The sequence below is a fragment of the Rutidosis leptorrhynchoides genome, chromosome 5 (assembly GCF_046630445.1).
Source record: "Rutidosis leptorrhynchoides isolate AG116_Rl617_1_P2 chromosome 5, CSIRO_AGI_Rlap_v1, whole genome shotgun sequence".
Taxonomy (NCBI): Eukaryota; Viridiplantae; Streptophyta; class Magnoliopsida; order Asterales; family Asteraceae; genus Rutidosis; species Rutidosis leptorrhynchoides.
Genome location: NC_092337.1, coordinates 382,517,959 through 382,530,341, shown reverse-complemented (window position 1 = coordinate 382,530,341; position 12,383 = coordinate 382,517,959). Strand labels below are relative to the sequence as shown.

At 34.8% G+C, this 12,383-nt stretch overlaps 1 non-coding gene across 1 annotated transcript; it reads left to right on the top strand.

The window, feature by feature from the left end:
- Positions 1-938: 938 nt before the first annotated feature.
- LOC139850832 (small nucleolar RNA R71) lies at positions 939-1,045 on the top strand. The gene has a single exon (XR_011760210.1). It is a non-coding gene; the product is annotated as a small nucleolar RNA R71 (small nucleolar RNA).
- Positions 1,046-12,383: the final 11,338 nt, after the last annotated feature.

Genomic DNA, 12,383 nt, shown 5'->3' with positions numbered 1-12,383 from the left:
GGGTAAGGTACGCGAACTGGAGTTTCAGGGGCCAGCTTCTGAGTATATGTTGATTTGTTCTTGAGCCTAGCTGACCTTCTCCGCGGTTCTTCCTTTGGGATTACGGAATCCATTTGCTTTGCTTTTTCTATGTGGGGATTTTGGATAGTATTACTTGGCAATCTTCCCTGCGGTCGGGTTTCAAGGCGTTGTGATAACTGTCCGAGCTACGTTTCCAAACTTTTGAGCAGAGCCAATTGATTTCTCATTAGTATCTCCGTCTGTTCTTGTCTAGCTGCAGTTCTCTGATTTAACTGTTGTTGTCCTTGAATGAACTAAGTCAACTGATCATCAGCTCCGAGAATGGGGTTAGATGCTTTTGTAATCTGGGTGGTAGGGGAATTTTCCTTAACTGGGGACCAGTGAGTGGAAGTGGTTGATCGTAGGTCAATTGAGATTGTTGGGCAGGATAAGTTGGATAGCGATAGCGAAAAGGTTGATTGCTTCGCTGAAATTGATTAACCCTAGGTGGTTGATTGAATCCGGGATTTGGTGAACGAGCTGGGTATTGAACGTAACAGACTGAACCATCAGGGTTTTCGTACTTAACCTGATATTCTTCAGTGGGTTGCGGGTTGGTACAATTAACACAAGCCTGAGCTTGGTTAACCTGCTGCGACTGCGTCTTCAATTCTCTGAGTTGCTTAGCAAGAGATTCCATCTTATCTGTGAGGGATTTGATGGCCTCCGTTTGATTGTTAAGTGCGGAGAGTGGGGCAGATGACGAAGTTGTTTCACCACTGTTCCAGTCATGATGATGCATTGTCATGTTTTCAAGTAATTCCCATGCTTAGTCTGCGGTTTGGTTCATCAGATTCCCTTGAGCTGCTGCATCGATCGTCGTCCTATGATTTACCGTAAGACCATTGTAGAAGGTATAGATTTGGACTGATCGTTCTAACTGATGATTAGGGCATTTCTTCAGCAGGGTTTTGAATCGCTCCCATGCAGTGTAAAGAGATTCATCATAACATTGTTTGAAGTTAATGATGTCATTCTTCAGTTTAGTTTGTTTAGAAGGAGGGAAATATTTGGTTAGGAATTTAGTAGCCATCTCTGTCCATGACGTGATGGAATCTTTTTCCAGTCCTTCAAACTAAGTTTGAGCATGATGAGTAAGAGAATAGGGGAACAAGTATAGCCGGACTATACCTTGTCCTATCCCTGGCTGTTTGTAGGAGTTCGAAAGAGATAGGAATTTATCAAGGTGAGAATTAGGATCATCATTCGGTAACCTATGAAACTGACAGCTATTCTGAATGAGCTGGATGATGTGATGTTTTAACTCGAACGAGTGTCCTTGAATCTCTGGAAATCTGATTGGTCCTCCTCGACCTTCAATCGAGCGTTTGGTGTTTTCTGCTAAAGTAACGCGTAACGCCATTTGATTTCTGATTCGTGCTTCCTTGCGTGCTTTAGAGATTATTGCGTCTGGATCAGGTATGAATAACAACGGCCCTGGTCTAGATCGGGTTTGGGTCATACACTGGGTATGCCTTTTTGTTTTTAATTTTTCGCCAAAATTATAATAAGCTAATCTATTCTAAAGTAATATAATTCTAAGGTAGTCTAATTTAATCTAAGGTAGTCTAAAGTAATCTAATTTAACTAACTATCCTACGGTTGAATATGTTTTTGGTTCTGGCTACTGATTCCCTGGCATTTTGGTAACAGAGCTCCGCATGAACTATTCAACAAACGAAGTGGCCAGGCCGATTACGGAGAGGCAGGATCCTTTTGGTCCCAATATAATTGGCCACTGTTCGGAAAATCCAATAACCAAGTCCGTGTATAATTTTCTTTCTTAGACACCACTAAATGCTTGCGAATAAGTTTGATAGAGAGCAGTATTGCCTGATACCAGTTCCCCGGCAGCGGCACCAAAAATTAGTGACTCTCCTGATATGCCAAAACAGACGGTTTTTATTTGCGCGGTGTCGTCGGGCCGCGGCTCGCCAGGATCAGCCACTCGTGGAAGAGGGTACTGTTTTAAATTTGTATTTAGCGGGGCCTAAATCTTACTACTCCTTATAAGTAAAGGAAGTATGACCTAGAGTCGTATTTTTGAGATATCAGCAGAATCGAACCTATATTTAAGCCTAAGATAGTTAGGGAGTAGTGAATATTTATTTTGGGATTTTCTAATTTAATAAGACAGATAAAGTAAATGCGATAAAATTCGTAATTCAAATAAGGTTAAAGTGAGTGCATACTATGACTTCATCAGTTATTTTGCCGAGATTATGGAATGCTGGCTCATGAATAGGCAGAGGCCTTGTATTCATTACACTGGTCTTAAACGCCCCTGTCATAAGACATGTCACTGGGTACTGCATTAGGCTTGAAGATTCTGAATAGACAGCAACGTCCCTTACCCCCGACGCCCGTGCAGTCTGACTACAGGCATACACGTTCAGGCGGCTCATCCAATTGAGTGACTCGGTTGGGTGACGTATTAACATTCCAAAATGGTCTAAACTTTCTTAAGCGTAATAGAATACATGGTTTACCATATCCGAGAGACGTGAAGTGTTTCAGTGCTTTCGTTAATGATTGGTAAAAGATAGTTAGGCCCTTAAAAAGAGTTCATCCATAAAGAACACCATGGCCAAGTCAAGCTGATTTCCATGAACACGTTCAGTTATCCTAATGGTCCAATCCTTTATGTGTCTAAACAAACAGTTCCTTAATTAACTAAGAATCCCTCAAGCAGGGTGCAATGCTTGAGACCGCGTTATGGTGCAGTGTACTGGTCAACACTAACCGTGTTCCATGGCCTTACTTAGCAGAGGTACAGCTTACAACAACCGCTGTGCTTCAGCGTGTACGTACGAAGTTTATATGCTTGGTGACTACACTAGCATGGTCTAGGACCGACAATGTACTAAGGGTCTAGTCAGATGTTTCACTACGAAAGAGTCCTCAGTCGGAATCCAAAGCTTGATAGACTTACTACAACCGGTGTGCTTCAGTCGATCTTACGTTGTATCCGATAGACTTCTCTTACCAAGGGGTGATACAGATAGTGTACTCTGAATCGGGGTTCGCGACTTCCCAATAACAGGGCCTATAACTACGTTCTATTAATTGGAAAAGCGATTGAGTTTAAAACATAATCGGAAAGCATTTCGACAGCATACACAGACCATAATATTATTTCGGTATTATAACTGCTTACATCATAGCATACACTAAAGATAACTACTCGCTAATCATGGCAACAATATCATAAAACATTATATAAGATAAAGGATACAAGTACCAGTAGATTAAACGAGTTCTGAACACAAAAGTGACAACTTCAAGACTCCAGACCGCTCCTAATACAATCTTCAGCGTTCTTCTCCGGGTACTAGGTTTCCCGCACGGAGTCGAAGGCCTTGAGAGTATAACTAATATTGTATAAGAGAGAGAAAGAAGTGAATTGAAGTGTGTGTTGGAATGAATGACAAAGACCCTTTAAATAGACTAGAAATTTGCCAAAATCCACCTGGCAGGCCATATGACAGGCCGTATGGTGGCCCGTATTTGGCAGGCCGTATGGCTGGCAGCCCGTTTTCTGAGGGCGTTTGCTGGGCGGTGTGTCAGGCCGTACCCCATACTGGCAGGCCGTATGGTGGCCCGTTTTTTATGCTGGTCAGCTTTGATTCCCTGGATCGTAACTTGATTTCTTGTCTTTCACCGTTTTTGCTCTAGAATCTTCGTTTTAGCTCTAATTCTCTTGATTCTTTTTGCACCGCCTTTGTAATTACTTGTTCTTCAATTCTAACCGACGAAGTGGGTATTTTGCCGACAAAGTTCGAATCTTTCTTGTTTTTTGGCCTCAATACCGGGGTGAAAACGTGACTTTTTAGCCGATATCAATCTTCATGTGGTTCCAACGTCACCAGTCTTTCCTTTTGGCCATCTATGTTAACATTCTTATTCTCCCTCATCACCTTCTTGTTGTTATTTTCCTTCGTCTCCTTTGTTTCCTTCGAGTTATTGATGATTGGCTCTCCCTTCTTCACCCATGCTTGAGGTTTGTTATGGCCTACAACCTCACTGAATCTGTGTCCATCATGGTAAGCCTCCCTCATGACATGGTTAACTTTTGTATTCTGCTTATTTTCCACTTTTGTTGGTGTTTTCATTGTTGCTTCATCACCCTTCTCTGGAGCTCTTTCGTATGCCTTGAATGCTCTCAAGAACTTGACTTCAATCTGAATACGGTTGAGATTTATTAGGAAGACCTCAATGTTGTTGATACCCACAAAACACACAAAACCAAATCGTTGGCCATTCTTGAGCCTTTTCCTGGCCATGTACACATCATTCAGTTTACCGTGTTTCTTAAATATCTTCCAAAAAACCACCACACTCCATGATTCTGGGAAATTGAAGAAAAGGAATGAAGTAATTCGGTTTTTGTTGATCCTAGTAAGTCGATCTCTCAAATCCCTACCGTTGTATCCCTCTCGATCACCTCTCGAACCCTTGAATGTGTATTCGAACCTCTTTCTCTCACTAGGAATTACTCTCTCTCTCTCTCTCTCTCACTCTCCATATTTTACAGTGCAATATAAGTTTCTTTTAATTGTGGCTTTGTTGTTAGCTTTTTGTTCAATGTTGTTATGGTTTTGGTTTCGCTTCTTTGCCTGCTCCTTGGAGGCTTCTTTGTATTGTTTCTTTTTGAGCTTTCATGTTTACGGCCTTCAAGAAGACCTAATTTATATTATGTGTACCATATATTACAAAATAAATTATTATTATTAATCTTTTTCAAAATAAATTAGAAAAATATTAATAATAATAATTTATTTTGTAATATATGGTACAAATAATATAAATTAGGTTTTCTTTTTATTTTATATTTGTATTGCTTTCATTGAATCTTTATATATGTATCAAACTCTAACGCATATATTATTAGTTGAATAGTCCTTGACAAGTCGGGTACCAACACAAGAGGCACTATTGCCTAACTATTCCTTCTCACGTATACAAACTTATACGGAGTAATAACTGATAATCAATTAAATTTAATTATAATATATAAAATAAAATTTATTTATAATAAGTGTTATTCTAACGACCGCTTTTAGGATTATCATTAAAATACAACATGATTAATGTTAACTTTTAGATAGCAGTTATCAAATAGTAAGGTCTGAATTTAAATATTAGTGTAATAATAATAATAATAATAATAATAATAATAATAATAATAATAATATACTTAACTTATTCAGAATATATGAACTACAATTATTCTCCCACCACTTTCTTTCAATTTTCATCACAATTATTATTTTTCTTGTCATACAAGATACATTACAACATTTTATTGAGACATGTATTTCACATACATATGTAACATAATTAATCTTGTAAAGAAAACCTATATTTGAATAATAATAATAATAATAATAATAATAATAATAATAATAATAATAATAATATAATAATAATATAATAATAATACTTCCCCCGTCCCACTACAAGTGTCCACTTACTTTTACACAAAGAATTAGGAAATTCCACTAACTTCATTCTCCACCAATCAGAAATCTTCTCTCTCGAGAATAACCTCTTCTGATTGGTTGAAACATCAAGTGGATACTTGAAATGGGACAACCCAAAATAGAAAGTTGGACACTTAAGATGGGACAGAGGTAGTAATAAAGTTTGCTCTAAAATTGAGTATTTATATTTTTAATACTCCAATTATTATTAGTAATAATAAATATCACTTTAATTTTTTTTTAACTAAAACACAATTATTACATGAAGGTTATAAAATATGATTTAAAGTTTGTACTTATGTTCATGATGTATTTTGTAAAAGATTATACAATTTGTTTTAAAGTTTGTACATGTGAGAAAGGTGAACACTTAAGATGGGTCAGGGGTAGTAATAAAGTTTGCTTTAAATTTGAGTATTTATGTTTTTAATAATTATTATTAGTAATAATAAATATCACTTAATTTTTTTTTAAAAACTAAAACACGATTATTATATGAAGGTTGTAAAATATGATTCAAAGTTTGTACATGTGTTCATGGTGTATTTTGCAAAAGATTGTACAATTTATTTTAAAGTTTGTACATATGGTTATATGGGTGTTTTACCATAAGGTTGTAAATAATGCTTCAAATATTGTACATACGGTCATATATAGGTTATTTTATCATAAGATTACATAATGTTTCATATATTATACATAATATATAATTAACATGTTAATATTTTTATTAAAAAATAATTAATTATTTTAATAATCATGAGGGACTAAGTGAAATTCAATTGACTTAAATAAACAAAATAAAATATTTAATTAATGTTAATGACATCATCAAGATGACTTAGATTTTTTTCTTTTTATTTTTGATTTTTTCTTAACAAAGGAATTAACCTAATAATGACATCATCATTATAGGATTTTAATAGAAACTATAGATGATATTACTCTGTCCCAAATCTATTGTCCCCACACAAAAAACACGCAATTTTAGAAAATTCCACTAACTTCATTCTTCACCAAATAGATATCTTCTCTCTCCAAATTAACCTCTTTTGATTGGTTGAAAAAGAATTTGGACAATTAATTTGGGACATTCCAAAATGGAATAATGGACAATAGATTTGAGACGGAGGGAGTATAATAAATAAAACATATTTTTAATAGATGTGTTTGGCACACCAGCTTATTTTGGAACTTATGGAAGCTTGGGTTTAGGATTTTAATAAGCTACCAGGTAAAAACTATCAGCTTCTAGCTAACAGCTCCACATAAGCTACCAGCTAAAAACTATCAGCTTCTAGCTAATAGCTCCACATGGTTTTGCCAAATATACCCTTAGTTATCACTTGCTTTTTCAAAAAAAAAAAAAAAAAAAACTAGTTTTAGTAGATGATTTAATTTCTAAATGATTATTTTATTTTGTGATACCATTATATTGAGTAAAAGTACTTGAAGAATTTGAGATAGGTTGCTTCAGAGGGATTTCTTCATATTTTCAATTCCTAATTGCTATTTGTAGGTTTGATTGCAACAACTCAATATTTGTTTTACAACTCATGTCTATTTTATCGGCAATAATTTAACAAAGTGGCTATCATTTTCATATTACATTTTGATTCTAACTTAAGATTTTGACCAATAAACATGCATAATTTGATACACACGTGGATTCAATGTATTGTATTTCAATTGCTTACATTTTCCATCGACGTCTACTTGATGAATATCTTTTACATAGCATTTAGTCTGTAGCAATAATACAAACTAACCATGTTTAGTTATTGCATGTTTTGGTACTTCTACGGCATAAAGGAGACGGGCTACTCGATTTTGCAAATCATAACTATTACTATTAAAAACATGGAACCTTCATCGAAAAATAAAGGACCTACAAAACGGATACAAACAACCACAAGACAATAAGGCTCGATGGTAGTAAACAGAACGCTAAGACTTAACTAAAAACGAGTCAAACACTAGCTAACCACAACCCCACATAAAACAAGACTTGAACCTACTTAAACATCTAAAAACCAATAAAACATGATAGCAAAAGAGGCAGTTAGTATGTAAACGCAAGACGTCAACCAACTTCAAGCGAGACACCAACACAGAAAAATTGTAACATCCCGCCTTTTTCCGTTTGCTTTCCGTTAAGTTAATTTAAGTCCGTTATTTAATTATAACATCTTTCGTTTACTCTACGTATTTAAGGTAATTCGTTTGGTTAATTCGCGCACCCGTATTTAAACTTGAGGGACCAAAGTTGTCAAGTGGGCAAAGTCATGACTAGGTCAACTAGTCAACTTCATCCTCCTTCATTCATTTCATCCTCCTCATTTTCCACTACTTTCACTTTTTTGCTCTCAAACCCTCAAACACAAATTCATCATATAAATTCGATCTAGTAAGCGTTCTTCAAAACATATTACATATTTGGAATCATTGCGTCTTCCTCTTCAAATCCATACCAACTTCATCTCATTTGGGCAACTTTCTAAAAACACTAAATTTCTTGTTCTTGATCTTTTAAACTTAAAAGTGTGTTAATTAGTGTCTACGGCTCAAGTCTAACATGAATATGTGATTTATATGCTTGTTCTTGTCATTTTGATGTAACTAGCTTAAACTTGAAATGGGTGTGTTAGATCTTGAGATTTAGTTGCTTAAATGTTGTTAGATGTTAAAAGTACATGTATTAAATGTGTAATACTTGCGTTTATAACTTGCGTTTATACTTATATCATGCATGAAACTTGACAATTTGACTCACATGCTATATTAATCGAGTCGTAACGAGCCATAAGACTAATTGGACAACTTTGACCGACCGTGTTTACCGATATTGATACAACCTATTTGTTTAGATCAAGACTAGCATTTGTTCTTGCACACGTTTACTTTGTGAAGTACCTATTTATTCGTGCACTCAAGTTGATATCATAGTTCCACTTTTATTCTTTTATACTTATACTTGGGATGAGAAAACATAAACGATTTATACTTTTATACATTGAACACAAGTACGAAAGCAAACATTCCACGTACGAGTTAGAACAAAAATCCTCAATTCAATTATCATTATTTACACTTGTAGGGTGTAAGCGAGTAATTATGTTGTGTGGCCATACGAGTTTGACGAACCCTCATTCGGATGGTTCGCTACCGTTAGCGAATGAAACATAATTTTATCAGTATAGTGTATGTTCTAACACTATGGATTCAGAGATAACATTCAGTTAAGCCTTGATAATTGGGTGCTCGTGATACAAACAACATCTTTGGAATGCAAACGATTTGGATATTCAACTTATACTAAATCTTGTGGTTCAAATACATACGTTTACTATTACACCTATAATTTCACCAACGTTTTTCGTTGACAGTTTTCTATATGTTTTTCTCAGGTCCTTGAATGCTAAGTGATACATGCTTCCCCACACTATTTTGATACTTGCTTGGATGTCGAGTATACATGCATACATGGAGTGTCTTTTGACTTAACTTAAATTGTGTCGCATAGGTTTCAATTGTACTTAAAACGTTGTAACATGTTTAGTCGTGGAACTACTTTATAAACTTTGAAACATCCTTACTTTTGAAATGAATGCGACATATTTTGGTCAAACGTTGTTTTAAAGACTTATGACCACGTGACCGGACCTAAGAAGAAGGCGCCGTCAATGACGATTTTGTCGGGTCTCTACAGATGGTATCAGAACGTTGGTTGTAGGGATTTAGAGTTCATTGGTGTCAACCCCGAGTCATAGGGTACATTAGTGAGTCTAGACTACAACCGGCATATAGACTTGAAGTAGGAATTACGTGACTACTTGTGCACTTATACTCGAACTCTTCTATTCATATCTAACTCTTATTCCATCTTAATCTCACGTTGTTAAATTTGATTGACACGCCACCTTGACCTTATGAAGTAATGTCGAATGCACATATGAATTAGGGTAATATAATTGCCGGAATTATATTACGGTGACTCATATGGACGTTCCGACATTATGACAAAAAGAATTTAGGTCGAGTCAAGAAAAAATTTCTCTCTATCTTTATTCCATATCACGATTGGCATTATTTAGAATACTAATAAATGATATTCTTGTGTCTTGAAGGAACAATGCCTCCTCGCCGAGTTCCATGCAATGAAACTCTCGAACAAGCTCTTCAACAAATGATATCCACCGCCATAGATGCGGCCATGGCCGGTCATGAAATGTCCCGTTCTTATTGATTAAAAACGTTCCATATTAATTGATTTCGTTGCGAGGTTTTGACCTCTATATGAGACGTTTTTCAAAGACTGCATTCATTTTAAAACAAACCATAACCTTTATTTCATCAATAAAGGTTTAAAAAGCTTTACGTAGATTATCAAATAATGATAATCTAAAATATCCTGTTTACACAGGACCATTACATAATGGTTTACAATACAAATATGTTACAACAAAATAAGTTTCTTGAATGCAGTTTTTACACAATATCATACAAGCATGGACTCCAAATCTCGTCCTTATTTAAGTATGTGACAGCGGAAGCTCTTAATAATCACCTGAGAATAAACATGCTTAAAACGTCAACAAAAATGTTGGTGAGTTATAGGTTTAACCTATATATATCAAATCATAATAATAGACCACAAGATTTCATATTTCAATACACATCCCATACATAGAGATAAAAATCATTCATATGGTGAACACCTGGTAACCGACATTAACAAGATGCATATATATAAGAATATCCCCATCATTCCGGGACACCCTTCGGATATGATATAAATTTCGAAGTACTAAAGCATCCGGTACTTTGGATGGGGTTTGTTAGGCCCAATAGATCTATCTTTAGGATTCGCGTCAATTAGGGTGTCTGTTCCCTAATTCTTAGATTACCAGACTTAATAAAAAGGGGCATATTCGATTTCGATAATTCAACCATAGAATATAGTTTCACGTACTTGTGTCTATTTTGTAAATCATTTATAAAACCTGCATGTATTCTCATCCCAAAAATATTAGATTTTAAAAGTGGGACTATAACTCACTTTCACAGATTTTTACTTCGTCGGGAAGTAAGACTTGGCCACTGGTTGATTCACGAACCTATAACAATATATACATATATATCAAAGTATGTTCAAAATATATTTACAACACTTTTAATATATTTTGATGTTTTAAGTTTCTTAAGTCAGCTGTCCTCGTTAGTAACCTACAACTAGTTGTCCACAGTTAGATGTACATAAATAAATCGATAAATATTATCTTGAATCAATCCACGACCCAGTGTATACGTATCTCAGTATTGATCACAACTCAAACTATATATATTTTGGAATCAACCTCAACCCTGTATAGCTAACTCCAACATTCACATATAGAGTGTCTATGGTTGTTCCGAAATATATATAGATGTGTCGACATGATAGGTCGAAACATTGTATACGTGTCTATGGTATCTCAAGATTACATAATATACAATACAAGTTGATTAAGTTATGGTTGGAATAGATTTGTTACCAATTTTCACGTAGCTAAAATGAGAAAAATTATCCAATCTTGTTTTACCCATAACTTCTTCATTTTAAATCCGTTTTGAGTGAATCAAATTGCTATGGTTTCATATTGAACTCTATTTTATGAATCTAAACAGAAAAAGTATAGGTTTATAGTCGGAAAAATAAGTTACAAGTCGTTTTTGTAAAGGTAGTCATTTCAGTCGAAAGAACGACGTCTAGATGACCATTTTATAAAACATACTTCCACTTTGAGTTTAACCATAATTTTTGGATATAGTTTCATGTTCATAATAAAAATCATTTTCTCAGAATAACAACTTTTAAATCAAAGTTTATCATAGTTTTTAATTAACTAACCCAAAACAGCCCGCGGTGTTACTACGACGGCGTAAATCCGGTTTTACGGTGTTTTTCGTGTTTCCAGGTTTTAAATCATTAAGTTAGCATATCATATAGATATAGAACATGTGTTTAGTTGATTTTAAAAGTCAAGTTAGAAGGATTAACTTTTGTTTGCGAACAAGTTTAGAATTAACTAAACTATGTTCTAGTGATTACAAGTTTAAACCTTCGAATAAGATAGCTTTATATGTATGAATCGAATGATGTTATGAACATCATTACTACCTTAATTTCCTTGGATAAACCTACTGGAAAAGAGAAAAATGGATCTAGCTTCAATGGATCCTTGGATGGCTCGAAGTTCTTGAAGCAGAATCATGACACGAAAACAAGTTCAAGTAAGATCATCACTTGAAATAAGATTGTTATAGTTATAGAAATTGAACCAAAGTTTGAATATGATTATTACCTTGTATTAGAATGATAACCTACTGTAAGAAACAAAGATTTCTTGAGGTTGGATGATCACCTTACAAGATTGGAAGTGAGCTAGCAAACTTGAAAGTATTCTTGATTTTATGAAACTAGAACTTTTGGAATTTATGAAGAACACTTAGAACTTGAAGATAGAACTTGAGAGAGATCAATTAGATGAAGAAAATTGAAGAATGAAAGTGTTTGTAGGTGTTTTTGGTCGTTGGTGTATGGATTAGATATAAAGGATATGTAATTTTGTTTTCATGTAAATAAGTCATGAATGATTACTCATATTTTTGTAATTTTATGAGATATTTCATGCTAGTTGCCAAATGATGGTTCCCACATGTGTTAGGTGACTCACATGGGCTGCTAAGAGCTGATCATTGGAGTGTATATACCAATAGTACATACATCTAAAAGCTGTGTATTGTACGAGTACGAATACGGGTGCATACGAGTAGAATTGTTGATGAAACTGAACGAGG